This window comes from Natator depressus, chromosome 6, assembly GCF_965152275.1.
Source record: "Natator depressus isolate rNatDep1 chromosome 6, rNatDep2.hap1, whole genome shotgun sequence".
In the NCBI taxonomy this organism is placed as follows: Eukaryota; Metazoa; Chordata; order Testudines; family Cheloniidae; genus Natator; species Natator depressus.
The window spans coordinates 11,317,051-11,329,750 of NC_134239.1; positions in this window are offsets into that span (position 1 = coordinate 11,317,051).

Genomic DNA, 12,700 nt, shown 5'->3' on the forward strand with positions numbered 1-12,700 from the left:
CCCACCCCCCGCATCTCCACCCAGGTTGGGAGGTAAAGCTCTGCAGATAAACTTTCGAACTCTGGGGCTGCCCTGACCAGGGAAAGAGACTTTGGGTGATTTGGGGTTGTTGGACTCAAGAACCAAAGGGAAAGAGCATGCCCCAATTTGTTTGGGGTGGGTTTTTGCTCATGGGTTGTGTTACAAATCCCGTTGGTGGTGTTTCCCCAACATAATGCCACATTGTTTCTCTCTGTTATTAAAAGGCTTTTGCTACACTCAGACTCTGTGCTTGCGAGAGGGGAAGTATTGCCTCTTGGAGGCACCCAGTGGGAGTGGTATATATTTGTCCCAGGTCACTGGGTGGGGGCTCGAGCCGGTTTGCCTTGTGTTATTGGAATGAATCCCCTAGATATTGAACCCGGCCCTTGTTGCTGCCAACTCTGATGGGCAGAAGGGTTACATTTGTTAGGCCTGTCCTGTAGTAGGTGACTTCTATCAATCTGTTTCTTCACTTCCGCAGGTGGATATTGTAGTTGTAAGAATGCTTGATAGAGATCTTGTAGGTGTTTGTCTCTGTCTGAGGGGTTGGAGCAAATGCGGTTGTATCGCAGAGCTCGGCTGTAGACAATGGATCGTGGTCAGGGTGAAAGCTGGAGGCATGTAGGTAGGAAAAGCGGTCAGTAGGTTTCCGGTATAGGGTGGTGTTTATGTGACCATCGTTTATTAGCACTGTAGTGTCCAGGAAGTGGATCTCTTGTGTGGACTGGACCAGGCTGAGGTTGATGGTGGGATGGAAATTGTTGAAATCATGGTGGAATTCCTCAAGGGCTTCTTTTCCATGGGTCCAGATGATGAAGATGTCATCAATATAGCGCAAGTAGAGTAGGGGCGTTAGGGGACGAGAGCTGAGGAAGCGTTGTTCTAAGTCAGCCATAAAAATGTTGGCATACTGTGGGGCCATGCGGGTACCCATAGCAGGGCCGCTGATTTGAAGGTATACATTGTCCCCAAATGTAAAATAGTTATGGGTAAGGACAAAGTCACAAAGTTCAGCCACCTGGTTAGCCGTGACATTATCGGGGACAGCTGGGAAATGGCACCTGAGAGAAGAGTGTGACTGGGACCCCAGTCAATTTCTCTCAGACTGACCCCGGCTGGAGGATGAGTCTCTCTCTCTCTCTTTCTGTCTTCTACACCACCCCCTGCAATTGGGTTGGACCAGGCACACAGCGAGGACTCTGACCACTCTGCAGCCACCAATGGGATTGGAAGGACACAAGCACTGCAGCCAGAATGACAAATGTCATTCTCTCTTTCCCAGGCCTGACCGTCCATGAGGCCAAAGACCTAACCCTGCCAAAGAAGGAAATAGGATTGGTTTGGAATGATTTGTTCTTGACAAATCCATGCTCACTAGTCTTAAGAAGCAAATTATCCTGCAGGTGCTGACAAACTGATTGTTTAAGAATATATTCCAGTATCTTTCCAGCTATGGAAGTGAGGCTAGCTCGTCTGTAAGTCCCAGGGTTCTCTTTGTTCCCCTTTTAAAGATAGGTCCTGTCTTGGGAATGGATGGGAAGATGTTCTTTTTCAGGGATCTCAGACGAGAACTGGGGCACAGCACCTGGTTTGTTAAGGCCACAAAAATGGAGGCAGGAACCTCTTCTCTCCTGCTGGTAAAGAACCCCAGGTACCTAAAAGACAGGGACTCACATCCCTGAATGGGCTTTAAAAAAGGCAGTGGTTACAAAATTTGGCCCCGACCATTTCTTGTTTCCGCAGACTAGACGTTTTAGCAAACTTTAAAATTCCTTGGTGCTAAACACCGGGAAATTCCCCTGTCTCCTTCACAGAGGGCTTTAGCGCCCCTTCTCTCACTCAGGCTCACGACTGCCCAGAGTTCGAGAATTGTCCCTGTTCCCATTGGACAGATGGGGAGGAGCCTGAGGTACAGAGAAGGGAAGTGACCTACCCAAGGGCCTACACAGCAAGGTGGTGGCAGAGCCAGAAAGAGAAGCCACCAGTCCTGACTCCCGTTCTAACAGACCACAACCCCCACCCCGCCATGGCACAACTCCCCCGCTGAGGCAGGGATAGAGCCCAGGAATCGAGATGGTGGGGAAATTTCATTGAAACCCCTGTTTCTGTCAGAAAATCCCATTCAGACTACACCAGTTTGTTTCTTGAAATCATAACAAGTGGGATGAAAGTTCTTTGCACAAATATTTTGTTGCAAAACAAAAGCATCTCCTGTTTGTCACAGTGTGTTAAATTGTCTCGTCGTACACAAAGAGGAGACACTTAGATCTCGAAAATTAGATGAGATGCTTCAGTCTGAGCTAAGTAGTTGCTGCTCTTAACAATTTCAAAATAAAAAAATACCAATAAAATAGAATATTTCAGCTATTCTATGATGTCATAATCTGATCTGAGTACACGTGATAGGACACCTCCTATTATGCACTACTCCTAGTGACACTCTCCAATGGATCCCCATCCTCCACCCACCGAGAGGTAGGTAGGAGCGGATCATTATTATCTCTGCTTGAAAGAGGGAGAAGCTAAGGCTGAGAAAGGAGAATTGACTTGTCTTAGGTCACACAGCCAGTCAGCGGCAGAGTTGGGAATAGGACCCAAGAGCCCTGATTTTCAAACTTACCATCGGATCTTGAATTTCATACATTGAATGACCTGAATAAAGTGCTCTCAAATGAGCTCCAGACCAACAACAGTGCACAGGAATTATTCAGCAAGTAGTTTAGGAGAACTGGAATGTTAGAGAGAATCATGAACTGCTCAGAGACAATTAATGCAGAGAAGCAGCAAAATTCGTCAAACATATGACTGGTTATGACTTATTTACTTGATCTCAAAGGAGAACAACAAGGACCTGAGTCTCCTCCCTGTCAATAACCCCCTGCTCAGGCAATCAGGGTAGAGACTGAGGATGGGAGGCTGAGGGTTCTCACCAGAGAGCCCAAAGGATGTCCCAGGTCACTGGTGGGGATCACTGCCCGAGCACTATTTCAGCCCCACATTTTTGGGGGGACCTCCCACAATGGGAGCTGCAGAGCTCTCCCCTGTGACACACACACAGAAACACCTCCTGGTGTTGGGAGGGGAACAAGAGAAAGGACAAAAGAAGCAAGAGAAGAAGAGAAAGGAGGGAGGGATGGAAGAGAAGGTGAAACAAAAAGGACAAACCCTAATGTCCCCAGTGATTCAAAGAGACAAAATTCTAGGTGGAGAATAAAATTCTGCCTCCTTAAACTCGTGTCTTCCACGCCTAGAATTCAGCTGTCACCAGATGGATCAGGCTGAGCAGGTTTCAAACCTCGAGGAGGCTCTTACCTTCTAAACAGGAACGTCTGTTTTCTAGTCAAATCAGTAAAAGGAAAAGAGAAAACTCGAAAGAGGTTCCTCCTGGCGCTCACGTATGTGAACCCTAATACGCTCTCAGTCCTCAAAGAGAGACCTGGAGAAGGAGACTTGCTGAAGCAAAGACACATGGGTCTGTGAGGTTTCCCTGGCCCCTCACCCCTGTCCTCCCTGGCTGATGTCAGCATCTCTCTGTGAGGTCACCACCTCCCCATCACCTTGGACCAATAGTCTGAGTTCCTGCAAAAGGCCTTTGTGATGTCACTGCCACACCCCTCCCTTGCTGTGCTAATGTCCTGCCGCTGGCCAGGCACTTTGGAGGTTTGAGCTACTCCCTGTGGATCACCCCACTCAAGGAGTGTTCGTTCTCGGAAGCAAGCCGGCTAGACCGTAAAACATCAGACGCTGCTCCCAATGCTCCACTCAGTTTTTCAGAAATTGGTAGACTTTGTGGCCAGGAGAGACCATTAGAGCATCTAATCTGACCCCCTGCATATCACAGGCCCCCTGTATGACACAACAGCTACTTTTGGGGCAAACACATTCCAGAAAGGATCTAGTCTTCATTAAATGACATCAAGAGATGGAGAATCCACCACTTTCCTTGGTAGCTTGTTCCTGTGGTGAATCATCCTCGCTGTTGACTATTTGTGCCTTATTTGGCATATGAATTTGTCTCTTTTCATATGCCTTATTTGGCATATGAATTTGTTCCAGCCATTGGGTCTTGTTATGCCTTTCTCTGCTAGATTAAAGAGCCCTTTCATACCCAATAGCTTCTCTCCATTGAGACACTTCAACACTTCAATGAAGTCCCCTTTCAATCTCCTTTTGATAAGCTGACCAGGTCGAGCTCTTTCAGTCGCTCCCGAGAAGGCGTTTTTCTCCAGCCCGCAGAACATTTGGTGGCTCTTTGCTGCCCCAGCTCCAATTTCACAACAGCTTTTTCAAATGAGGACACCAAAGCTGGAGGCCGTATTCCAATATCAGTCCACTGATGCCGTGTCACCTCCCGTGACATTATTGACATAATCTGTAACTCTATAGATCACTGTTGCGACCACTGTTATATATTTTCAGGCAATATTGTATAAAGGTTGTCGTGTAAGGGGTCTAGGGAGCGGTTATGATGGGCTGATTATAATTATGCTATCTGTGTATATGTATCATTTTTGTAGTTGAAGTTATGACTATTGGCTCTATACTGTCTGTATTTCAAACTTGTGCTCTGCTTCTGGGGAACACCCTCAGACAATTTGGTGTCAGCTCTGCCTAGCCTGCTTGATGGCCCACTAAGGACCATCAGCTATACAATCGACCCATTGAGAGAAGGCAGATACACCTTGTGACTCAGCAAGGTATGCAGGGATCTGCCTCTGGACAGAACTCTAAGGTTTTTCTATGCCACGTGCTGGATAGAGTGTCCTTGGGACAAAGAAAGCAAAGACCACATGGCAAAAGACTAGAAAAGGCTGCTGCCTCGCCTCTATCTTTTCTTCAGTCCTGCTTCAGACCTCTGGAAGGACTTTGCTAGAAACTGAAGCTCTATACAAAGGACTGAGTGACCCATCCCAGCTGTGGATGTTCTCCAGAGACTTGATTTGAACCTGCAGTTTATTCTATCACTGCTACAAGCCTGAACCAAGAACTTTGCCTTTACTGTCTGTAATTGATTCCATTTAACCAATTCTAGCTCTCATCTATATCTTTTTCCCTTCATGAATAAACCTTTAGATTTTAGATTCTAAAGGATTGGCAACAGCGTGATTTGTGGGTAAGATCTGATTTGTCTATTTACCTGGGTCTGGGACTTGGTCTTTTGGGGTCCTGTGAGAGAACCTTTTTCCTTTTACTGGGGTATTGGTTTTCATAACCATTCATCCCCATAGCGAGTGGCACTGGTAGTGATACTGGGAAACGGGAGTGTCTAAGGGAATTGCTTGTGTGACTTGTGGTTAGTCAGTGGGTAAAATCAAAGTCCTCTCTGTTTGGCTGGTTTGGTTTGCCTTAGAGGTGGAAAAACCCCAGTCTTGGGCTCTAACTGCCCTCCTTGAAGCAATTTGTCCTGAATTGGCACTCTGAGTTGAGTCCTGCCAGAACCAGCATCGTTACAGTGATAGAATAAACTGCAGGTTCAAATCAAGTCTCTGGAGTGCATCCACAGCTGGGATGGGTCATTCAGTCCTTTGTGTAGAGCTTCCATTTGTAGCAAAGTCCCTCCAGAGGTAAGAAGCAGGACTGAAGACAAAATGGAGACGAGGCATCAGCGGGATCCGGAGCTCTGCCTCCCCTACCTCGATCTGGTGGATTAAGTCTGGTGTGGAACCTGAATAGTCTGTTTGGGGGGAATGAATCAGTTTTATTACTAAAGTTTTGGGGGTAGGGACTCATTTATATGTTGGTGCAGCCCAGCACAACAGGGCCCTGATCTCAGTCAGGGTGTGTCTGCGCAGCACTGGGCGCGATGAGGCCCCAGTCTCAGACACTGCTTCAGAGGAAAGCGCAAGAGATTCCCAAGCAGGAGAATAAAGAAATAAACCTTCCTTAGAGGAGATTTCTTCCCTTCTCCCACCAGGCAAGTTCAGTTCACACTCTGAAGCAGCAACGTCTGTGACCCTTCTCAATTTGGTTTGGGGGCTGAGTCACGGCACGTGTTACTGTTACACAGACCTATCAGTTCTTTTGCTTAGGATGCAGCATTGTTCAACTGTGCGCTTGTTCAATTTATGATGTTAATTCTTTCTGGGGAGCTGAGGAGGTGTTACAAGCAGAAGAGTTTTCTCTCTGCCTTATTTGCTCATGTGCTGTTTACAACCACCCCTGTGCCAGGACTGAGATATATAATCCAAGTAAACAAGTTACACTAAGATTCGCCTCAGGCTCTGTAGCCCTGACTTCTCCTTCAACAGGAAGCCAACCTGAAAGGGGCTGACATTTACCACCACTGGGCTGCTGGGTGACACATGGCAGCTGAGGCGTTGAGGGACCACATACATTTCACAGGTGTGAGTAAAAGATGGGAAGTTGGTATTTACCTAGGGAAACGAAGGCCCGGTAATTCTTCAGCATCTGGTCCCGGTACAGCTGCTTCTCTGGCTGGGATAAGAGCTCTCACTCCTCCCAGGTGAAATACAGAACGACATCCTCAAACGCCACCTGGAGCTGCTAGCCCAGCAGCTATGACCCAGGGGGACTCCCACTCCCAGCGCTCCCAGGGACCTTGGGGCCCTACTGGCAGGGAACAGGAGTCGCCTTTGGCTTTGGGGTCGGGCTCTGGGAAGGTCCTGAATCCCAGCGCAGGGAACAGGCTCCTTCCCCACCGCCTCCCCAGCCGGAGTCCCCACCTCTGCCCCAGGCCTCTGCTCAGCACAGCTCTCGCCCCTGGCTCAGGCGCCTCGGGGGTAAAGGGGTCGCACCTGGCTCCGCATGTCCGCCTCGGCCAGGGCCTTCCCCTCCCTAGCCCCAGGGATGCTCCCGGCTTTCTGGGCGGGTCCCAGGGCCCCAAAGCTGCTCCCCGGCCCCAGCGCTCCGGCAGCTGCAGCCTCTGAGCCCCCAGGCTGCGCTGGTGCAAAGCGGGACCTGGGCCCTGCCTGGCCATGCTGCGCTGAGCTGCTCCCAGCCCCGGGGTCATTGGCGCGGGAGCGACCTGGGTCCCGGCCCCCTTGGCCCCCAGCCGGGAGCAGCCAGTGCCTGGCCAGGGAGTCCCCGCCCTGCGTCCTACCTGCGCCGGCCCCGCTGCAGCCATTGCCAGGCACGGCTCCGGCCCAGGCAGCAACTTCCCGCCCTGCGGCTGGTGCCTCCCCGGGGCCGCCTCTCGCCTGCTCCCCACCCTGGGGCTGCAGCCAGGGCCTGCCCTGCGCATTATCCAGGCTGGCCCGGGAAGGCTCCTCCCTTGGCCCAGCTCGCTAGGTGCTCCAGCCCTGCTGCTTCCCGCCTGCCCCGGCTCAAGGGTCCCGCGCGTGCGCTGCCAGCTCCAGCAGCCAGGGAAGGCCCCAGCGCAGGGACCTTCCGGCCGAGCCCCTCCGGACGCCTGGGTCCCGAGTCTGACCGCTAGGGCGCTCGCTGCACGTGATGCCTGGGCTGCAGGAGCCCGTTACAGGCCAGCCCCCTGGGCTGGGAGTGGGGCCCCGCTGTGCCTTGGGGAGCTGGCTAAGGCTGGGGGTTGGGAGCCCAGACTCCTGGGTCCGCCCCCGGCTCTGGGATGGGAGGGGGACTAGTGGGTACCAGAGGGCCCAGGCCAGGCTGTGCAGCGTGTGTGTCACAGTAAGGGATGGGTCAGGTTGTGTTTGTTGCTCGGTTGTGTGATGTTGGTGTGTGTGTTACAGGAGATCACACCCCAGGCTGTGTATGGTGTGTAGGTATGAGTGTTGCAGGAAGGCTGTGTGATGTTGTCAAGGTTTCTTCCCCACTCTGAACTCTAGGGTACAGTTGTGGGGACTTGTATGAAAGACCCCCCTAAGCTTATTCTTACCAGCTTAGGTTAAAAACTTCCCCAAGATATAAACTTTGCCTTGTCCTCGAACCGTATGCTGCCACCACCAAGCGTTTTAAACAAAGAACAGGGAAAGAGCCCATTTGGAGACGTCTTCCCCCAAAATATCCCCCCAACCCCTACACCCCCTTTCCTGGGGAAGGCTTGATAAGAATCCTCACCAATTTGTACAGGTGAACACAGACCCAAACCCTTGGATCTTAAGAACAATGAAAAAGCAATCAGGTTCTTAAAAGAAGAATTTTAATTAAAGAAAAGGTAAAAGAATCACCTCTGTAAAATCAGGATGGTAAATACCTTACAGGGTAATCAGATTCAAAACCTAGAGAATCCCTCTAGGCAAAACCTTAAGTTACAAAAAGACACAAAAACAGGAATATACATTCCATCCAGCACAGCTTATTTTACCAGCCATTAAACAAAAGGAAATCTTACGCATTTCTAGCTAGATTACTTACTAACTTTACAGGAGTTAGGTTTCAGAGTAGCAGCCATGTTAGTCTGAATCCGCAAAAAGAAAAGGAGTACGTGTGGCACCTTAGAGACTAACAAATTTATTTGAGCATAAGCTTTCGTGAGCTACAGCAACATCCGATGAAGTGAGCTGTAGCTCACGAAAGCTTATGCTCAAATAAATTTGTTAGTCTCTAAGGTGCCACACGTCCTCCTTTTCTTTTTACAGGAGTTGTAAGTCTGCATTCCTGATCTGTTGCCAGCAAAAGCATCACACAGACAGAACAACCCTTTGTTCCCCCCTCCAGATTTGAAAGTATCTTGTCCTCTCATTGGTCATTTTGGGTCAGGTGCCACCTAGGTTACCATAGCTTCTTAATCCTTTACAGGTGAAAGGGTTTCGCCTCTGGCCAGGAGGGATTTTATAGCACTGTATACAGAAAGGTGGTTACCCTTCCCTTTATATTTATGACAGAGGTATTTTACAGATCACACTCTGGCTGTAAGTATCAGGGGATCGCCGTGTTCTTCTTGTTTTTGTGGATACAGACTGAGTCCAGTGGCACCTTAAAGACTAACAGATTTATTTGAGCATAAGCTTTCATGGGTAAAACCCCCACTTCTTCAGATGCAAGAGCCTTCTCTGGCTGTAGTGTGCATTTGTTACAGGACCCTGTTGCCCCTAACTCCAGCACCCCCTAACCTTTGTTAACCCAAGGCCAGCACCGTCCCTCGCTGATGAAGAGGATGCTGGTCTATGGGGTAGTGTCTCCCCTTCTCATCCTTCCTCTGCGGGACCTTTCCTCTGTCCCACAGCACCTCCCTTAAGGTGGCTGGGTCTCTGATCCCCCTCCCCCATCTAGCAGCTGCTTCGCATAAGAGGGGGGCAGTCCAGTCCCTGTGGTTCAGGCAGCCGGAGGTAACAGCAACGGTGGCTGAAGAGGGGAAGGGCCTTGGGACAGGTGGTGTGGGGCAGGGAGGGTCACCAGGAGCCTCAGAACACCTGGGTCCCATCCCCAGCTCTGTAAGCGGGATAGTGGGTTAGAGCAGGGGGGTCTCAGAGTCAGGACACCTGGGTTCTATCCCTGGCTCTGGGAGAGGAGTGGAGGCTGGTGGGTTAAAGTAGTGGGGGCTGGAAGCCAGGACTACCCTGAAATGGGATCTCAGCCATGTCTTCTTGTGATGCCTCCTGCAGAGATGGGACCCACCCAACCCTGATCTCAACACCAACCTGGCCGACAACATCAAGCACTGCTGGAGCAATAGCATGCCCAAAGCACCCATTGATATGGCCATCGAGGGAGGAGTACGTAGCCGCATCCGGGCAGCCCAGCTCACAAGGCAGAGGGGCTCATGAGCAGCAGCCTCGCTGCATTGTCTGGGCCATGCCGAGGGGCAGGGCCATCCTTACCCATACGCAAAGTACGCAGCTGCGTAGGGCAAATTTCCTGGTGTCCTGCACAGCTGCATGTTGCTCCAGCCCCTGCCCTGCCTCTTCCCCATGACCCCCCCTTCCCGCCCCTGCTCTGACCCAGCCCTGCCCCCACTCCACCCCTTCGCCAAAGCCCCTGCCCTGCTCCGCCCCACCCTGCCCCTTCCCCACCCCTGCTCTGCCCCCACTGCCCTGAGGACGGCAGCAGGGTAGGGCCTGCACTCACTGGCAGCGGGAAGTGCAGCGGCCTGGCCCCAGCCACACCGCCGGTGAGTGCTGGGGGGTGGGTCCTCCCTGCCCTGCCCCAGCTAGGCTTGGGGCCAGCCCCGCCCCCTCCCACAGAGGCCTGCCCCCCCTGGGGGGGCTGCATAGGGCCCCAGAATAGCTAGGGACAGCTCTGCCAAGGGGCACTGGGAGCCTTGAATGAGGGAGCGAGGCTGGGCTTGTGGCTACAGGGCTGGGCTACAGAACTCCCGGTGTCTACTCCCAGCTCTGCCACTTGCTGCCTCTGTGACCTTTGGTCACAGGGAATTGCCAGACGGGATCAGAGCACAGGTGTGTCCACTCCAGTGTCCTGTTTCCAGCACCAGAGGCTGCAGAGGTTGGTGTAAGAATCCTGCAGTAGCGGATGGGGGGGATAATCATCCTGTGCTCGTGTCACTCAGTGGGTCACACCGGGAAATACCAGATTCAGGACAAACTGCTGAGAAATAGGGCAGACACACGCCAAAATTGCTGGTTATTTTTCCAGAAGATATACCAAACCAGCAACAAAAGTAAACTCCTGTCTCACCACAGTGGCTAATAGTCAGAAATGCAGCCGCCTTAGGTATCCCAGGCCTTTGTTTCATCACCCACACACTAGACTTAATGATGAGTGGTTATTGAAAACCAACTTCATCAAACAAGGAGTTCTTCTGAGCCAAAGGCCCAGCCACAAACCCAGGTTAATATACAGCTCAGATCTTGCCCAATAATCGCTGTTGCCAATCCTTTGGTATCTAATATCTAAAGCAGGGGTCTCAATCTCAAATGACCACGAGGGCCACATGAGGATTAGTACCTTGGCCCGAGGGCTGCATCATTGACACCCCCCCCACCTGCAGCCCCGCCCCCACTCCACCCCTTCCATGAGGCTCTGCCCCTGCCCTGCCTCTTCCCTGCCCCCATTCCAACCCCTTCCCCAAAATCCCCACCCCAACTCCGCCCCCTCCCTGCCCCCAGGGGGTGCAGGTAGGGTGTGGCGGGGGCTCAGGGCAGGGAGTTGAGGTGCAGGAGGGGTGCGGGGTGTAGCAGGGGGCTCAGGGTGCAGGAGGGGTGTGGGGTGCAGCAGGGGGCTCAGGGCAGGGGGTCGGGGTGCAGGAGGGGGTTCAGGGCAGGGGGTTCGGCTGCAGGAGGGGTTTTGGGGGGCAGGCTCTGGCCTGGCACGCACCGGGGCAGGGCAGGCTCCCTTCCTGCCTGCCTGCCCTGCCCCCGCGCCGCTCCGGGAAGCGGACGGAACCTGGGGGAGGGGGGGTACAGGGATCTGTGTGTTGCCCTGGCTGCTCCTCCAGGTACCTCCCCCGAAGCTCCCATTGGCCGGGAACAGGGAACTGCGTGTTTGAGACCCCTGATTGAAAGCCATGTGTTTAAGACCCCTGAGCTAAAGGTTTATGTATAAGCGAAAGAAAGAGGTGAGGGTAAAAACTGTTAAAGGAATCAAATACATACACACATTGCAAAGTGCTTGTGTCCGGTTTGAAGCAGTGATGGAATAAACTGTTGGCTTGTTAAGTCTCTGATGGCATCCAAAAGAATGGAAGGTCCCGAGTCAATTGGTTAGAACGCTCCTTTTATTATAAGTCCATAGTCCAGAGATCAGTGCAGGGAAGAGGCAAAATGCAGATGTTTCTAGGGCTTTTTATAGCTTCTGCCAGGCCTAAGTGTTTCATGAGTTTCTTATTTCTTTTTTAGTATTTTGCTAAATGTGCCAAATAAATCAATAACCAGCTCTGCATTTTGTCTCATACGTGGGTGTATTGTCCAACTTTACATTGTTAGATTTACCTGACAGGCTCTGTGTGTTTTGTATAAAATACTGCTGAAAACAAGTATGATGGTCTGTGAGACTTAACTGTCAATAAAACTAACTTGAACGTATGCTTAAAGTAGTTTATCTATAAAATAATATGCAGTTTGGTTTGAGTGTATGCTTAATTGTTTTGAGAAAGAGGAGGGAAGGGTGGATGTTAAAGTGCTATGTGTCTGTATGTGTGTAGAGAGGTCAGAAAACAACATTTATAGCTCTGGTAAAAAGTGCAATCAACTCTAACATAAAATAGTGTAAACTAGCCCTACATTTTGTCTACATGGGGTGTATTGAACAATTGAACACTGTTAGATTTCCTTTAAGCTAGGCTGTGTGCGTATTCTGTATAAAATAATGCTGAAAAACAAGTATGAATGTGTATGTGAGTGGATGACATCTATAAAACTAATTTGAATGTATGCTTATGGTGGTTCATAAGTTGTCTTGAATGAATGCTTATTCGTTTTGGGAAGTAGGGCTGGGAGGGGTTTGTGACTGGGGCTGTGTGTGCAGGCTTTTGGGTTTTATTTTTTTCTTTTTAATTTCTCTATCCCTTCACCCACTGCCACAATATACATAGGAAAGAACAGGTCTACCTCATATAACTGAGCAGCATGAGCTCCAAAATGAACACTTACTACGGTTCTTCTCTCCCGTGTCTTGTGGGCCACAAACAGACCACTGAGACCGGCTAGACCCCTCCGGAGTGGAGAATTCCTGACTCGCTGTGCCACCGGATGACCCTACCACCGACTCCACAATGTTCTCCAGCTTGACCTTTGTCCAGGACTTCGTTCTTGGGCTTGAGCCCCCTGTCCACCTCCTGCAGCCCCGCCAAAGTATCCACAGGGCTCTTGGCGGTGGAAGTGAGGTCACCACCAAGGGTGGCATCCAG